Source organism: Heterocephalus glaber, unplaced genomic scaffold (assembly GCF_053883595.1).
Source record: "Heterocephalus glaber isolate CG9 unplaced genomic scaffold, H.glaber_assembly_v1.0 deba00001538, whole genome shotgun sequence".
In the NCBI taxonomy this organism is placed as follows: Eukaryota; Metazoa; Chordata; class Mammalia; order Rodentia; family Bathyergidae; genus Heterocephalus; species Heterocephalus glaber.
The window spans coordinates 17,471,112-17,490,156 of record NW_028258333.1 but is presented as its reverse complement, the minus strand read 5'-3'; positions in this window follow the sequence as shown (position 1 = coordinate 17,490,156).

Genomic DNA, 19,045 nt, shown 5'->3' with positions numbered 1-19,045 from the left:
TGATGTATTTCAAGCCCTAAAAGAAAACAGCCTCCAACCCAGATTGATGTACTCTGCAAAACTGTCTTTCAAAATTGATGGAGAAATAAGATACTTTCATGACAAAGAAAACCTTAGGAATTTCATGAATACCAAACCAGCACTCTAAAGAATTTTACACAATATCCTAGGAACAGACATTGAGGATCACAACCCCAGGAAGCAAAGCAGAATGAAGCCATCTGGCATGACAAGAAATTAAATGTAAAGGGGGAGAACCCAACAAAAAGAAAAAGTCATGGCAATGACAAGTCAATACATTTCAGTTATAACCATCAATGTTAATGGTCTCAATTCACCAATCAAAAGAAATAGACTGGCAGAATGGGTCAAGAAGCAAAATCCAACAATATGCTGCATTCAAGAAACACACTTAATTTGAAAGGAAACTCATAGACCGAAAGTTAAAGGGTGGAAAACAATATTTTATAGGACAGGAACCCCCCAAAAAGCAGGAGTAGCTATCCTCTCTGAAGATCAAGTAGATTTCAAACCAACACTGATTAAGAGAGTTGAAGGACACTACATCCTTGTAAAGGGAAGAATCCAAGAGGAAGAGATGACAATCATAAATATCTATGCACCAAACACTAGTGCACCCAACTATTTAAAACAAATACCAATGGACATGAAAAGTCATATATGCACTAATACAATTGTAGTGGGGGACCTCAACACCCCACTGTCACAAATAGATAGATCAACTAGACTAAAAATAAATAATGAAATACTAGAACTCAATCAACTCTTGAACAATTGAACTGAACAGATGTTTACAAAGTCTTCCACTCCACAAAATCAGTATAAACATTCTTCTCAGCTGCACATGGGTCATTCTCAAAAATAGAACACATACTCACACATAGAACATGTTTAAGTAAGAGCAAAGGAACTGAAGTTATCCCCTGTATATTATCAGACCATAGTGTGATGAAATTGGAGATCCATAGCAAAAGAAACTCAAAAAATTTCATAAACATGTGGAAATTGAACAACACACTTCTGAATAACCAATGGGTCACAGAGGAAATTGAAGAAATCAGACAGTTCTTTCAATTAAATGACAATGACAATACAACATACCAGAATCCATGGGGCACAATGAAAGCAGTCTTACAAGGGAGATTCATAGCAGTGAATATGTATATTAGGGAAACAGAACGAGCCCAATTAAACAATCTGATGCTGAAACTCAAACTTCTAGAAAAAGAAGAACAGGGCAACCCCAGAGCTCATACAAGGGAGGAAATTATAAAGATCAGAGAAGAAATCAATGCAATGGAGACTAAGAGAATGATACAAAAAAAATCAATGAATCCAAGAGTTGGTTCTTCAAAAGAATCAACAAAATTGACAAACCCTTAGCCAACCTTATCAGAAAAAGGAAAGAAAAGGCCCAAATCCATGCAATTGGGAATGAAAAGGGTGAAATTACATCAGACCCAGTAGAAATCCAGGGAATCATCAATACCTACTTCCCGAACCTATACGCTAATAAGATGGACAACACAGAAGAAATGGACAGATTCCTAGATACATATGAATTACCAAAGGTGAACGAAGAAGACCTAAAAATTCTGAACAACCCAATATCAACCAATGAAATTGAAAATGTAATTAAAAACTTATCAACTAAGAAAAGCCCGGGCCCTGATGGCATCACTGCTGAATTCTACAAGACATTTAGAGAGGAACTGCTGCCACTACTGTTTAAACTCTTCAATGAAATTGAAAGGAAAGCAATACTCCCAAATTCGTTCCTGGAAGCAAGCATCACCTTGATCCCCAAAGCAGAGAAAGACCCAACCGAAAAGGAGAACTATAGGCCAATATCACTAATGAACATAGATGCAAAAATACTTAATAAGATAATGGCCAACAGAATGCAGAAGATCATCAAGAAGATCATACACCCTGATCAAGTGGGATTCATCCCAGGGATGCAGGGATGTTTCAACATATGCAAATCAATCAATGTAATACACTGTATCAATAGAGGCAAGGACAAAAACCATATGATTATCTCCATAGACGCAGGAAAAGCATTTGACAAAATCCAACATGCATTTATGATAAAAATCCTACAAAAAATATGTAAAAGTAGCATTTTATCTTGGTATTAATACTGTTTTGCCTTTTAGTTAATGAAATCTAGTTCTTATATCTTTGCAATTTAGACACATCTCATGATTTATATCCTAAAATTTTTAAATATGACTAACAGTTTAGAAAAACATTACAAGGAATTTGCCTTTACAATGGCTTTGATTTGAAAGTATGTCTTTTAAAATTTCTAGTAAAAAATTGGATATCATATTTTCAAGAAAAGTTCCTCCAAGATATAAAAGTTCCTCCATTTATATGGAGTTATAAATGGGAAAAAGCTTAGAGAAGCAGCCTATTTGTTGAATTATTGAGGAATTATAGAGAAAAGAATTATAGCTGGCACAATTAATTTCTTCAAAATTCAGGTTTTAAAAGAATGGAAAGTATGGCAAAATCAATGATATCACTGCATCCGAGTGCTAATTTCTATTTAACATGGGTAACTTTGGTTTATATTTATTTTCTCAATGGAGATGTTTGACTTCATTGTGAAACAGTCAAATTTCACACGGCTGATGCATTTAAATTAACTTTTCTTACATACTTCATACATGGTTAGAATTTTCTTTTCTTAATATGTTCCAGTTATTTCAAAAATATCCTTAATGTTAATGATTTCTCTTCAATCCTATTATGCCTTTACTTCTTATACAGTATCTTAATTTATTTCTGTTTACCAAATATTTTCATTCATTACTTCATTTTAACCCTAAAGCAATAAATACTATGATAAAATCTCACTTTAAATAAAGTAGAGATTTGAAAGCCTAAGAAGGTTAAATGATATGACAAAGGCCACACAATTAGTACGTGGTGAAACTAAGCTTTGAAGGGAGATTTTAGAACAACACAACAATTTCATCAGTCAGCTTTTCATGTGTTCAGCAAGTTCTTTTCATGCTCCAAGAAATACTTTCAGTATTCAGACTATGAAAAGGAAACAAAACAGATGATGTCAAGTTTCTCATGAAATTTACATGATAGCAAGGGGAGAATCATAATAAATATCCTCAGGTAGAAAATAGTTTTGCAAGCATATGAAACTGAGTAATATAATAGAATGTGACATATGGAGAGTAGGGTTATCCTTGGATCAAAGAACTCTGACCTGAGCTGTTATTAATGGAAACAAAAATTGATCTGAAAGATATAGAATGGAGATTTTATGTCATCTTTTTAAAAATGTAGGTGTGAGATATATTCATTTCGTACTTATTTTCTTGTTTTGACTTGTATAAAATATAAAGGTAAATGGAAGAATTTGTACATGCATGGTCTAGAAAACAGAAAAAAGTAGGAAGTGATATTTACAATATGTTTCACAAAAAGATCTAAAATTCTTTTCTCGGTCTGCAGATCTTGTTATAATTTAATTTAATGCTAATTACATTAAAAATATAGTGGCATAATTTGAAAAAGTTTGTGTACAAATGCGATATTATAGAAGATATATACACACAAATCTGTGTTCCTAATTTTACTGAATTGAATGTTAGGAAAATGTTGACTGAACATTTAAAACATTAACTCTCAGAATCATGGGAACATAATTTTGGAATAAATCTCAGAGGTCATCCAATCCAACTACCCACACGAAGCAGATATATATTTATTTCAGCAAATTCAGTCAAATTGCTTTCCAATGACTTGAGGACTTCTCACCATCTTTAGTATGAAGCTCAAAGTCACTAATACATCTTGTAAGATGTTATGCGGCGAGAGAGTTAAACTGAATATATGAGTGCTGTGTGAATATATGAGGTCCCTTATATAAAGTGAAAAATTTAAAGGTTTTTATCTTCTGAAGTTAAAAGAAATGTATGCTTACTTTGTAGTAATTGCTGAATTTTTTAACTCATTACTTAAATTAATGAAAAAAGTCAATATTGACCAAAAAAATCAAAATTTTAAAAAACTTCAATTTCCTTATTTGAAAAAGAAAATTGTTCATTTGTTTTCTTCTTTAGGCAAATATTGACTTGCTTATCATCCCCCTATGTCATGCATCGTGATAGGATTACCATACCATGATAAATAGCATAACAGAATTGGGATTTCTACTCTAAAAAACTTCACATTTCATTGACATTCTTTTTTTGTATATCCTTTTATTGGTGCATTTTAGGTGTACAATATAATGACATTCCTCATTGAAGATATGCACCTTTAAATACTCTCTTGGTTCTTATTTTTTCCCCCTTCCCCTGCCCTCCCTTCAATCCCTCCATCCCTCCCTATTTACAAAGACTTTGTTTCCTTTTTTTCATTTTCTCATATTAATTGCATTCCCTTCTTTCCTTGCCCCTACCCCTTCCACTTCCCCCCCCTTTTGCCCCTTTTCTTCCTATTTCACATTATCTATTATACCTTTTAGTCCTTATTTACACTTTCAGTTTCTCCCACTAGAGAAACTATTTGGTATTTACACATGTGTGTCCTATTTATTTCACTTAAGAGTATCACATCAATGTGCATCCATTTAGCAATAAATGTCTCTAAGTTCTCATTTTTGATGTCTGAGTAGTACTCCATTTTATTAAAAAAACACACTTTCTTTATCCAGTCTCCAGTTGATGGGTATTTGGGCTGTTTCCAAGTTTTAGCTATTACAAACTGTGCTGCTATGAACATAGGTGCAAATATATCACTGTGGTATGATTCTTTTAATTCTTTGGGGAAGAAACCCAGCAGTGGAATAGTGGGGTCAAATGGGACTTCCAGTCCTAGTTCTCTGAGGTATCTCCATACTGATTTCCACAGTGGTTGCACCAGTCTACACTCCCACCAGCAGTGGAGCAGTGTTCCTCTTTCTCCACAGCCCAACCAGCACTTGCTGTTGGTTGATTTCATGATAGCAGCCATTCTTTCTGGAGTGAGGTGGAAGCTCAGTATTGTTTTCATTTGCATCTCTTGAATGACCAGTGATGTTGAACATTTTTTCATATGTTTATTTGCCATGTCTGCTTCTTTGTGTGAGAAATGTCTGCTCATTTCAGATGTCCATTTTTGGATTGGGTTTTTAAATTTGGGAGGTCTGATTATTTAAGTTCTTTATAGATTTGAGATAGTAGACCTTTGTCTGAGGGACTGCTGGTGAAAAATTTTTCCCACATTGTGGGTTGTCTCTTCAAGCTGCTTGTGGCTTCTCTTGCTGTGCAGTAGCTTTTTAGTAAAAAGAGATTCCACTTGTTGATTGTTTGTGCTAGTTCATAGGCAACTGAAGTTTTGTTCATAAAGTCTTTTCCTACCCCAATGTCTTCAAGAGTTCTACCTAACCTCTGTTGCAGCTGGTTCAGCGTTTCTGTTTTCATATTTAGATCTTTAATCCTTTTTGATTTTAGTTTAGTGCATAGTGAGAGAAACTGCAAAAAATTCATAAAGACATGGAAATTGAACAACACACTTTTGAATAACCAGTGGGTCACAGAGGAAATTAAAGAAGAAATCAGACAGTTCCTTCAAATAAATGACAATAACAACACAACATATTGGAATCTATGGGACACAATGAAAGCAGTCTTATGAGGGAAATTCAGAGCAGTGAATACTCATATTAGGAAAACAGAGCAAGCCCAATTAAACAACCTGATGCTGAACCTCAAGCTTCTAGAAAGAGAAGAGCAGGACAAACCCAAAGCTCATACAAGGGAGGAAATTATAAAGATCAGGGCAGAAATCAATACAATGGAGACTAAGAAAACAATACAAAAAATCAATGAAGCCAAGAATTGGTTCTTTGAAAGAATCAACAAAATTGACAAACCTTTCATTGACATTCTTGAGGAACATGGAAAATGCATACAGTAAAAAAAAGAATGAACTAAACAAGATTTTTGAAGGAAGTAAATGGGTTCATATAATAGAGAAAAACAAGCAGATCTTAAAGGTTGAGCTGAGAAATTTAGGTTGTAACCTGATTGTTGTGATGAGCCAAAAAATGTTACAAGAGACACAGAGTCATAAGATGGCAAAAAGCTTAGTGTTTTCTATGAAAGGAGAGAAGGCCAGTGTGAAAGAGCATTAGTGTTCGGAGATGCTGGGAGGACTCATGTCAAGCATGGGGTGGGCTTAGGCTTAGTTCTAAAAGTGGGTCAATTTTTAGAGGTTGCATAGTGTTAAAGTTTATTTAGCTCACAGTTTGGGAAGTGCAAAAGCTTGACACCTGCATGTGCTTAGTTCTGGTGAGGGTGTCATGGCAAAGGGTGGATAGCAAACACACATCAGAGAGATTGGAGAGGTCGGGCCAAACTCAGGATATTGAAATAATCTTTTCAAGAGGAACAACAAGTTGTTCTGTGAAAACAACATGTCCACAATGCCCTAGGACTTCCCACTGAGCCCCACCTCCTAAGAGTTCCCCCTGTCCTTTACTGCTACTCTGGGGATCAAGTTTTCCATCACAGAACCTTTGGGGGATGCTTAAATCATGCCCAAACCAGGACAGATAGTTTTAAGTGGAAGAATTCAATCCCAGTCATATTTGTAAAATAGTCATCTAGATTATAGGTAATAGGTTAAGGGAGCTGGAGTACAGCTAGAAAGGCCAGTTCAAAAACTTTTGCATTATTTCTGAAGAGAAAAGATAGTGTGGAGGAGGGTGCTGTGAGTGGATATTGAAACACTTTGGAGATAGAATCAACAGAACCTGATATACAGCTTTAGAAACAAAATTAAAATATAAACCCTTACATTCTGATTTTAATAAAATAAAATACCTTAATGGTGGTGTTAATCAGAAGAAAATATATTTGTAAATACTTATATGGAGATAGAGAAATAGAGATATAAATATATATTATATATTATATACATATGCGAAGGAAGTTCTTTTGAGCCTAAGAAGGAACAAAAGTCAGCAGAAAAGAAAGATAATTGTGAATATATAATATACTTTAAAACATACAATCTATCCGTTGTCTTTTAATAATGAATGTTTCTTATAAAAAAGAAAATCTACAAATAATATTTTAAAAAATCCACGTTTATGGAAAATAAAGGTTAGTGTATAATTTAGAACAATCTTTAACATCTAAATAAGAAAAATAAAGGCAACATTCTTGTAAAATAGTGAGCAATATCATTACTGGCAATTTTTAAAGAAGACATTTAAGTGACTTATATTTTGCTTTATCATAGATCAAAATAATGCAATTTATAAACAATTATTAGTGCATATTAACTGTATGAACTGGTTTTGTTTTGGTACCTTGGTACATGCATATCACATACTTAGATCATTTTTATTCCTCATTATTCTTTTCTCTTTACATCATCCTTCCTTCAGTCCCTTCTTCATCTTTAATAGTCTTCCTTCTAAAACATTGAATTCTTTTCACAAATACAATTTTTAGGATAAACTAAAAATCTTTTGAGGTGAGAATATGTGGAAGAGTCAATACAATTCACTTCACAAGGAAGGATAAATTTGATATAACCTTCTGCAGGAAAAAATGTCAATATGTAGCAGGGGTATTTAAAATAATCTCTTTAGGTACAGCAATTCCTGTGCCAAATAACATATTAACAATAAATAATTATATGTGCAAACATTACCTCTAAGATTGTGATAGTATCTATAATATTAATATGTTAGAAAATGATCAATGTTCAAGTATAGAAAATTGGCTAAATAAATTAATACAAATATATATTTTAAAGACATTTTGAGTGAATATCTGTTGACTTGTGAAAATATCTGAAATATATCATTTTATGAACAGACAGTTTATAAAATGTTATAGATATCATTTTATGAAATATGAAATAATACTTGAAGGGATGGCATACATGAGGGACTGATGATAATATATTTATCAGATGACAAATAGATTGATAAAAATCAGGCAAAGTACAATGAGAGACACAGGCATAAGTCTAGACATTTCAAAGAAAGGTAATTTATGTCAGACAGTGGGGCGGACCAGAGTGGGGCTTGGAAGACAGACAGGATGCAACAGTGAGCCTGCTAATGCACGCAGAGCTGCCCCTATGGAGACATTTTCATGGTGTGCTTTGGATGGGTCAGAGAGGTGCAGCTTTGGCAAAAGGTAGATGCGTCAGGCCAACAGCCAATTTCTCCTTTCTCTGCCCCATCTGGCGTATCGTACTGTTAACAAACTCCTGGTATTTGTGGCACTGTCACATGTTAGAAATTAAGAAGCAACCACCTCTCTTCTTTTCGGTACTCTTCTCCTGCTAGTATTTTTAGTTATCAGATGTTATTAGGAGGCCTCTAGGCAGCCAGCAAACAAATGCACTGTGCAAATTCCCAGGTACAGAAATACAAAGTGTAGTTTGGGAATAGAAGAAAACAGGTACATAACTGGAGAAATTGGCAGAGGTAGAAGGAGTGAGTGCCTCAGTGAGATGGAGAGACACAGGGACAGAAAGGAAGACAGGATGGCAGACAGTAAGGAAGGTAGAGAAGAAGAAAGGATGGAGGGAAGCAAAATAAAGCTGTAGAATACAAGCTCTGATCAAATTATACAGTGAATGTTTAGAGAAAATTTAAAAATTACAATAAAATACACATTCCCATTCATTCCCTTCAAAATACTTTCCCTTATTTCAAACACACTTAAACTATCCTTCTTGTCACTGTGTGGAACAGCTCTGAAAGTCTTCTTTCATGAATTTCTTCTCATGGCTACCTGGATATTGAATCTGTTTAAGATGTTTATGGCAATTTCTGTCAAATAGAAACATTACAGTGTGTCCTCACCCACCTCATTCACTCATCTGGCAACATTCAACTTCCACCTCTTCCCCAAAGTCAAAATGACCGTGAAAGGTAAATTGTTCTGTCTCATTCAGGATATCAAAGCATCCAGGAGAGCAGGACTTCAAGAAACTGGCAAGGAGACTTCCAGAACTACTTTGGAAAGTGGCAAGAATGATGTGTGTGTTGCAGGGAGGGGGTGTATTGTGAAGAGGATTAGTAGCAATGTGTCTTTTTTAACTGCAATAGCTTTTTAAAAACTTAAAGCTTTACTATAATTTGTGATCACACATCTATATATATATCAAGAACTTAATAATTCATTTGTGAATATTACTGAAAAGGATTTTTTTGCATTTTTACAGTGACAAATATATTTTTGTTTTATTAAGAAAAAATTGAAAAATACATTGAATTTCAAATAGATGAGTAACATTTTTGTAAATTGACATGACTTCTACTTTTGGTTTTGTCTCAAAGTGTCTAACTCTAAGTAATTGTCTCAATTTTCTTTCTATAGCTCATATAGATATGGGACTGTATGTGATTGTTAGTGTCAATGCAGTCCCTTTCATGAGCCATCTGCTTCTTAAAGATACTCTATTTTAAGACTCAAAATTCATAGAAGTAGGGAAAGGTATGTCTTTTATGGACTATATGTTTTAGTGTTCCTAAGTAGAAAAAGTTTGCAGCAGACCACTAGTATTATATTTTTATTATAGTAAGTAAAATAGAATCTAGACTAAAACCACAATTCCTATATTTATAATCAATAGTACCTCTGATTATAAAGTATGAGTACTATATGAATATTACATGAGTATTTGTTGCTTTCAGTTAATAAATAATATGTTAAATGGCTCTACATATGTATGTATATATGAATGTATATGATAGATATATTTACCTAATAGATTTATACTGACAAATTAAATCCAAGGTTGTTGCTTAGTTATTAATTTTTCCAAGTCGATGCAAATATATACATTGAGTTAAAATCTCTTATTTGATTTTTTAAGACAGGCTGAGAAATTTATTATTTAATTGCAGGAGGTTTTGAATGGCTACACTTTTGTGTATGGCTCAAAATAGAGCAAAAGTCTGTGGATATAAATATTTAAATATCTTTTTTATTTTATTACTCATGATCATATTAATATTTATGTTAACTGCTCCATAGAAGCAAGAAAATTGAAAAACAGTGTATTCTTTGGCTTGATATTAACATTCTAACATCTCTCCTAAGTGCTGCTATATAGAAGAGTTTAAAAGTAATTCCACCAAACTAAGAATGTATCATTAACTATTGCAGTATATGCTTAACCTCCGATAACTTTTTCATTTTGGATTGCATATAATAAAATAGACATGTACAACTGTTTTATGTTTTAAATAGTTTATTTGTGAATAATGTACAGAGCCCTTGTGAAAGAGGTCTTACAGAGCAAAATAATGTAGCGGTAGCAACAAGTCTCCAAAGTAGGTCATTAGTAATTTATTCTAATATATATGAAAGAATAATAGCATGATTTCATTTAAAATCTAATCTTCAGAGAGACCAAACTAATTATTTTTGGGATATTTACTTATAGTGTATTAAATGATAGTTGTTTTTATATCACGTTTTCTAAAAGTTCTCTGAATTACAGAGTTTTTTGTTAAAAGTAAAGCATATATAATTTTAAGTGTCAGGAAAGCCAACGTTAAAAATCTCAGTTTTGAAGCTTAAACTTTCCAAGGGCCAGAGAGAAATAAAAAAGGGGCCTTGGAAAAGAAGCACATGATGTTTTGTAACAGAGACAAATCAATAACTGTAATTTCTTTGACATGTCAGTAATTGGAAAGAAGCTCATAGAGAGAAATGGGGAAAAATGAAAATAATTGAAAAGACATGTTTATCTTTCTCATTTAAGTATTCAAAAATAAATTAATAATTGTAAAGTCAGCTAGTGAAAGAAGTTAAAGTCATCTTTCTTACATCTTTATTGTACTTCTAAAAATAAAGCATTTCACTCCAAGAAATTTCATTTAACTAAGCCTGGTTATGTTAATCCTGACAACTTACAGTAGTTCTGTGTTCATTACAAACGTGGATAAGGGGGCATGAGAGCATCTCTTGCCACCTGGCCCCAATGCCAGAACTATTTTTTAATTATAACAGTATATCACTTCTTTTAAACTGTATGTACTTCAGTAAGTGCTATTTCCTCACCGTTTCTATGAAGTGAATAATAGGTGGTAAAATAAATGAAAGTAAATGTTGTCTCTGTTTTATAAATAAATTGAAGGGTAGAGAAATTAAATCAGTGGCCCAGTTGAATTCCCCTGGGAAATAATTGGACAGAGCTTTGAATCCAATCATGACAGCATTAAAACTTCCTCATTTTCATGGTTGCCCTAATGAGACCTAGACATATTAAACACTTACGGTACATTCGACCTTTGAAAACTTTAACTGTTATTATCAGACTGTAGAGGATTTTAAATAATATTATTAATAATAATATTTTCAAATAATAATATTTGAAATAATATTAAGAACATAGCCAGGAAATATTTCTGTGATTATTATCCATACTGCCTGAGAGGAAAGGACAGATAATGACTTCTTTTTAGCAGTTATTGTTACAATTATGTCAAAATACATCTGTCCACATATAGAGGGATGATTTTTAAGGAAATTGGGTAAAGAGAGAATTAGGTGATTGTATTATTATTGTTCATTTTCTTCTTTAAAATAAAATAAAATCAAAACAAGCAGTAACCATATAGATTTTAATATCCAATCAAAAAGTTTTTAAGAAAAACACGATTTATATTCAGCTCAGAGAGAGAAAGAGAATTTGCAGTGTTATTCTAAGTGATTACATTTTTATCATTACACTTGCTTGAGCACGCGTGCACACACACACACGTGCACATTGTACATGCTAGCTTGGCAGATAATGTTCCATTTTATTGTGGCATATGGCAAAGCAAAATAAAATTTATTCTGTTTTCACATTGTCTGGTCATATTAAACAAAACTCAAGGCAAATCTTCTTTGAGCAGTTTTGTGGCTTTGTTATTGCTGTCTGCTTGAAGTTTCTACAGCCCACTGTGTTATGGTCAAAGGCAATAACCCTGCGCTGGAGCTGGAGACTTTCTTATTGCTCACATGGACCTCTGAACAAGAAGCTTCATCTTTCTCTACGTGGGGTTTTGGAACCTTACTTTCAACAATTGCAACCTGCTGACAACTGAGTGAATTTACACCGAATGCTGACATACTGGGAAATATAACTAGATCTCAGAGGCAATATTCACAGACCTATAAAGGAAACACACGAGGTTGAAATTCAAAATGCTTGCACTTACCCACAGCGCTGGGCATTTACAAGACCCATATGTCATAATGCTTAACAATACAATCTTGAGAGCTTAGTGTCAGTGCAGATAGACAAGAGTTCATGTCGATGCTCACAGTGCAGAAATACAGAACGTAACTTTCTGTTTATTCTCATGTGTCTTTTCAGATCATTGCAATGATTCTTTGGAGGCAGGTGATGTACTCATTCCCCAGTTTTGTTTAAGACAAACTTTGCTTTCTATCTGTGTTTAGTGAGTACATAGAGTGATAGAAGATTATAGTTTTTATTTTTGTAAAGGTGGACCTAGGATTATTCATTTTCCCATGACTGTGAAATTGTCAGATAAATTCAAGATATACATATCCAACTTGAGACATACATGGTATCTTACACACCTTTACTTCATGTATAAGTCATGACTTTTTCCAAAGAAAAATGTGATTGAATTGTTTAATTTCATATTGGCTGAGACCAGTAGTGATGAGCTGGGGATAGGTAACTTCACGAGAACCGTAATACCAAGATAATGCTAAGCAAATATAGGGGTTCTCCTTTAAGGAACCTAGAACTTTTCATAGCCATTTAGAAAAAGAATATTATGAGAGACTTGAAAAATTAGAAATCATACTCTTCAGTATGTTGATATTATGTTTGTTTGTTTTGATACAAAGTATTTATATGTACTCCAGATCAGTCTCAAACTGGTTATGTGACTCAGACTTGCCCTGAACTTGTGATACTGCTGCCTGAACCCCCTAAGACCTGGAATTGCAGGTTTGTGCCACCATAATTGATATTACTTATTTTTTATGGCTGACAATGAGTCAAGTATTTAAGAACATTTATAATGTACCTAGCAATGATGCTAAGAACATTTAGTAACATTGATATATTAACCCCATTTGTTTTATTCCTCTGCTTGTGATGCCTTATCTTTATATTTTATAAATGAGAAGATTCAACTCTTCTCTTTTTGGCAATGTATGCAGAAGATATTTGCTACAAGGTGATATTCATTCTGATTCTTTTTATTTCTCTTAGGTTAGGTATGATAGTGCATAGTGAGGCCCATTCCTAGGTACATTACTGCATCTGGGACAGTTAATTGATGGATCAGTCTGTGTATTTTAATAGTAACTTCAACAAGGAATCAACACATTTTTGGACAAACTGTCTTACAAAAATTTTATGAATATTATTTATTCTGAGACATTTGCTTGCAGATCATGTGGCTTGTTATAAATAAATACCACAAACATATTTTCACCGCACGTTTTTCTTAAAAATGAAAAGAAAGGAACATATTAAATGAAAGGTAAGGATTAAGGGGTTTCCAGGACTATAAAATGGGGAAGTAATAAAGTTTACTGTTACACTGGGTAACATGAACTAAAGGAGCATATCAATTCAGTTGAATTCAGTTAGTGTGTTTTGACAGATTTAATATTTCAGGTCAATATATTGGACCATGAGATCTAAGTATCCATCTAAAAGTTGTAAGGCAGCCAAAAGTTATATCAACTTTGGTGGTGATATTTCATTTTTATTTGAGCAGAACAATTACAGGGCTACAAAGATAAATTACTAAAAGTTCTTATATTAAACTGTTCTCTGTTTCACCATATGGCATGGACTTTTGATTTGTGTGATATGGTTTCTTTTCTCAGGAATCCTACAAAAGAGTGTCAATGAGCTTGATAAAAGGTGAAGGTAATTGAATGCAACAAATCTCACCTGGCAGTGATTGGGATGGTTTCAAGTTTTTTGAGTGTGAAGTGTAGAAATACTTAACAATAAAAGCAGGCATAGAAAACTTTTGTCACTTTCGCAATGATATGGAATAAAGTAGAAACTAGTATTTATGATATACCTGCTTGAAAAAATTTTCTGGTAACAGGTTTTCATACATTTTGTTACTTCATTCAGATAAGATTGTGATTGAGTTTAAATTAATCAAAGCAGCATCTCTCCAGTGCTGAGCATATCTGATGAGTGAAAAAGAGCAAACATTTACCTGTAATTTATTGGTTTCAGCACATTTGTCAGTATATTCCAAAAGAGAGGGAACTGAAACTCACAGCACTACCTTTCTTAAGTTGCATTGTTAATGCAGTTTTTGATGTGAACACATCTTCCTGCAGCTGTTTATAATTTTAGATAATCATACTAGACAAATCTAACTAGATTTGTACTTCTATGTAGCATTCTTGTGATGTGGTGGCAAGGATTATAATCTTTGTTTTAGAAAATGAACAAGTTGGTTTGTAATTTGTTTTTCTTTTGCAGATAGTGCAATGTTAGAAATAGTTTGCCAAAGATCCCACTACCATAGATTTATAATGAAGATATATTTACATTAATGTGGTCATCTATCAAGTAGTAGTTTACGCTGATGCATATCAGGTTGTGTGCAGTGTGGTAACACATGACTTGTTTTCTGTCATGCAGCACATTGACATCTGGAAAAGATAAATCCAGGATCTTAAAATTTGGTTAGAAGAGAGAGGAGAGGTTATAGTACATGACAGACTGGCGCTTTGCTTCAAGCAGGAGATTGACTGACCTATAGATTTTACTCAAAACATTAATGTGCAGTGCTGCAGGCATAGAGAAGCATTAAGTTCTCAAGATGGATAGGTGGAGAGTACCTTATTTTCCTTGGTCCTACTTCCTTCAAGATAAATTAGTAGTAGAGAGGCAAAGAACAATGGACACTGAATAGTTGAAAGAAGCTGAATTTTTCAGATCTCAGCTAACATTCAGGCAACTTCTGAAATTCCTTCTGTTTTCACTTCACCAGAAAATGCCATCTGTGCTAAATATATCATTGCTTTTCCTTATATTAAAGTTTATCATGTTTTAAAAAAACGATCATTGGTTGATTCTTCTGTTATCACTACTTCATAAAAGTGTATTTTCTGATTCTATAGGAAATAGTCAATTGTTACTTGCGTACCAATACATTTGTCTAAACTCTGCCCATATATATATATATATATTTATATATATTTATATATATAAATATATATATATTTATATATATATTTATATATATTTATATATATATTTATATATATATTTATATATATAAATATATAGAGAGAGTTATTTTGAGATTATCTCAGTAAATAAAATATTAATACATTTATAACTATCTTAGCTAAATACCTGAATTAAATATAGTCCTATAATTTACTTTTGCAACTGAAATTGAATATAAGCCACAACTTACTAGAAGATAGATTTGTGTCATATTTTCTCTCAAAAAACCTTTAGTCTTCTTTACTAGTTATCCATTGTCACAAGAATATGAAAAAGCCTCAAACGAAGTGGCTTAAAACAATCGATTAAAATTGTTGCTTACGAATGTATGGATAGACTCTCCTTTTATTCTGGTTTCATTTGAATTCACAAATAGATTACAGTATTCTAAGAGGAGCTAAAATGTTAGGTTTAACTTGGGCTTGGCTACCTGGTTTGAGGTCTGTTGGATGTCACCTGGTCACAGTAACTTCTGAGTTTCTCTGTGTAATTGCAGTTTCTGTTTATCCAGTTTGCTCAGGCATTTCCACATGGTGAAAAAGCAAGAGTGCAAAAGTGTGGAGTGGGCACATTGGAGACTTCAGAAGGCGTAGCCCAGCAACTATCATGTGACCACTTCTACTGCTTTCTGTGAGCTAAAACAATTCAGAAAAACCACTAAGTAGATTCACGGGTACAAAAATGGACTCTACTTTTTGATGGAAGAAGCAGAAAAGTTACATTGTAATGGAATATTAATTTATTATGTTAACACTTTGTAAAAAAATTTCTCATTTGCTAAGGGTTGTTATCATGAACATGTATGGAATGCTATCAAATAAATTATTTTTCCACGTCTGTTTTATTGATCATAAGATATTTTCTTCGGTGTGTTGAATTACACTGCTAAAATTTTCAAGGCTTAAATCACTTTCACTTTCTGCATTAATTTTCTGTTACTGAAAAAAATATTAGTTTAAACTGCACATAGGTATTCCTTTATGATTCTATAGGTTAGGAATTCAACACATGTCTCAGGGTTAAAATTAAGGAATTGGCATGTCTGCATTTTGTTCTGAATGCTGCAGAAGATCTAAGTTCTTCCTCATTTGGGTTGTTGGCAAAATCCATATCCTATCAGCAAGAGGACTGAGGTTCTTTGTTTGGTTGGTTTTTCTCCTCATCATCATCCTCTTCCTCCTTCTCCTTCCTCTCTCTCTCTCTTTCTCCAATCTGATGGCTATTTTCATTTTGTAAAGGGCTTCAAACATTCTTTCCCTCCGTTACTTTTCCTTTATTTTCAAACCATGGATGGTAATCTTAATCACATCTCTGTGAAACAGCTAGTAAAGGTTCTCCACTTTAAAAGAACTATGTGATTAGATTAGGCAACATCCAGATAATCCAGGAAAATCTCATTTTAGAAAGACCTAACCATACATATTTGGCTAGTCCCCTTTTCTATGGAACAGAAAGTGTGCACAGATTCTGGAGGATTGGAGTATGAACATCTTTGGAGAGCCATTATTAGGACCACCACATCCTTCTAGAACAGACTCATTTATTCCTGATGAATTGTTTCACTGATATATTTGGGATTTTTGAATCTTTGTTGTATAAAAGAGATCAATGCATATTTTCAATCTTTTAAAAAACTTTATTAAGGTATGTCTGTTAATTTCTACCACTATAACAAATATCAAAAGACAATATACTTACAAAGAGAAAATGTTTCTTTGAGCTCACTCTCTTGGAAGTTTTAGGCCATAATCAGATGGAACCACCTTTTAAGCAGTGGTTAGGAGTGTTGTTGGCAGAGCAAAACCACTCACCCGGTAGACCGAAGTTAAAACAACAAAAAAGGAAGAGGACAGAGCCAGAGTCCTGTGATCTCCTTTAAGAGCATAATCTCAAATGACTCATAACAAAGATCTTCCACAAGTTCTTCCCCAGAAATGTTCTACCAACTCTCCATAGCCTCACTGCAGGCTCAGCTGCTGACACTTGGGCTTTTGTAGGACTCTCAAGACCCAAATTGTAGCAGTGTAGTTGATCCGAAGAACTTCCTTTTCATTGTGCTGGGTTGTTGACATTGGATATAGCATTCCAGACTGGCTGTTACTTTAAAAATCATTTTAAGGATGTTATTCCTTATATCTTGATTTTTCATTTTTTTGAGAAATTAGTTGTCAGTGGCTTAGTATATTTTTGAAGGACATAGTCTCACCACTACTACTACCATCACATAGGATCTTTTAAAGATGTTTTTGGGCCGGGGATTTAGCTCAATGGTTTCACTGCCTGCTGTGCAAGCACAAGGACCCGAGTTCGATCCCCGGTACAAAAAAAAAAAAAAAGATGTTCTTTTTGTCTGTTAATGTCAGCAGTTTTACTATGATATAAAAATGTGAGACTTTTTTATTTTTTAAAATTTTGTGGAGTTTGTAGCACTTCTTGTATATGTATATTCATTGATGGATTTTAACGTGTTGCTTTCTCCCTCATTGTTTTTACTTGGCTGTAAGTAGAATTATTTAAGCACTTATTTTACTATGCTCTGCCATGTTTCTCAACTTGCTCCTTAATTTTTTATTATAAATTATTTTTTAAAATCTATGACTAATACCTTTAGTATTAGCTTCTTCTCCTACATTAGTTTATATTTCTTATTTTTATTAAAGGTCAACTCTCATTTTCCAGCATTCTAAATGATTTTGATAAAAAGCTGGGCATCGGGCCGGGGATTTAGCTTAGTGGTTCTGCTGCCTGACTTGTAAGTGCTGTAAGCGCAAGGTCCGGAGTTCGATCCCTGGTACCAAAAAAAAAAAAAAAAAAAAAAAGCTGAGCATCATGGGAGAAAACTATAGAACAAATATAATATTCTTGATAATGGGACTAGATTGTCTTTTGATTAAGAAATAAGAAGCTAAAATTAAATCATTATGTGTGGGGAATCTAACATAGTTTTAAATTTATTTAATTATGATTTTCTTGGCCTTAATTAATGCAAATCAATGGATGGGTCCATAGGTTCTTTGAGCCCACTGGAATTATGTGAAAATTATTCCATGCATGTTTCTTTTGAAGTACATGGGGCTTTGGATAATAGTTTAATTTCCATAAGGGCACTCAGTATTTGTCAATGAAAAAAGTTTCAGATGCATCTTTATTTAAGTTATCTCGTTTTAGTGTGTAAATTTTTGACAACAACTTGAATATGTAATACAGACAATAAAAATTGATTGCTTTCTGTAGATACCTCTTCCTAAACAAATTTATTGCTTACTTGCTTTATATGTTTATCCTATATACTGATTCTTAGAGATTCTTCTGTAGGAAAAGAAAAAAGAAAATTATATACTGAATATAGAATCTTTAATTTTTCAATATTCAAGTGCAGAAATATCTTCCTTCTCCTCTATAATAACAGATAATAAACATATTCACAGACAATATAGTAATTTTATGTCTTTTTTTGTCTGTGCAATGTGAAGATGGAGGAAACTTGGATGGAAGAAACAATTTCTCCAATTGAGGAGAGACATAAACCCTCACTAGTTTTGTTCCATGTCTTTACTTGAGATCTAGTTAGGAAGATACTTTACTGAGCTGTTAAATTCCATGTGGCTGACTAGGTAACAAATAGAAAAGACAGAAGCTGAGGGCCACAGGGCTTTGCAGTTGTCAGTATGGCGATAAGCTAGCAGTTTATCATGAGAAACTAAAGAGTACTTAAATGATACTGGCTGCAGTTGTGGTCATAATTTATTGGCCTCCGGAGACTCTGCTCATATATGTTGTCTACCTTTCC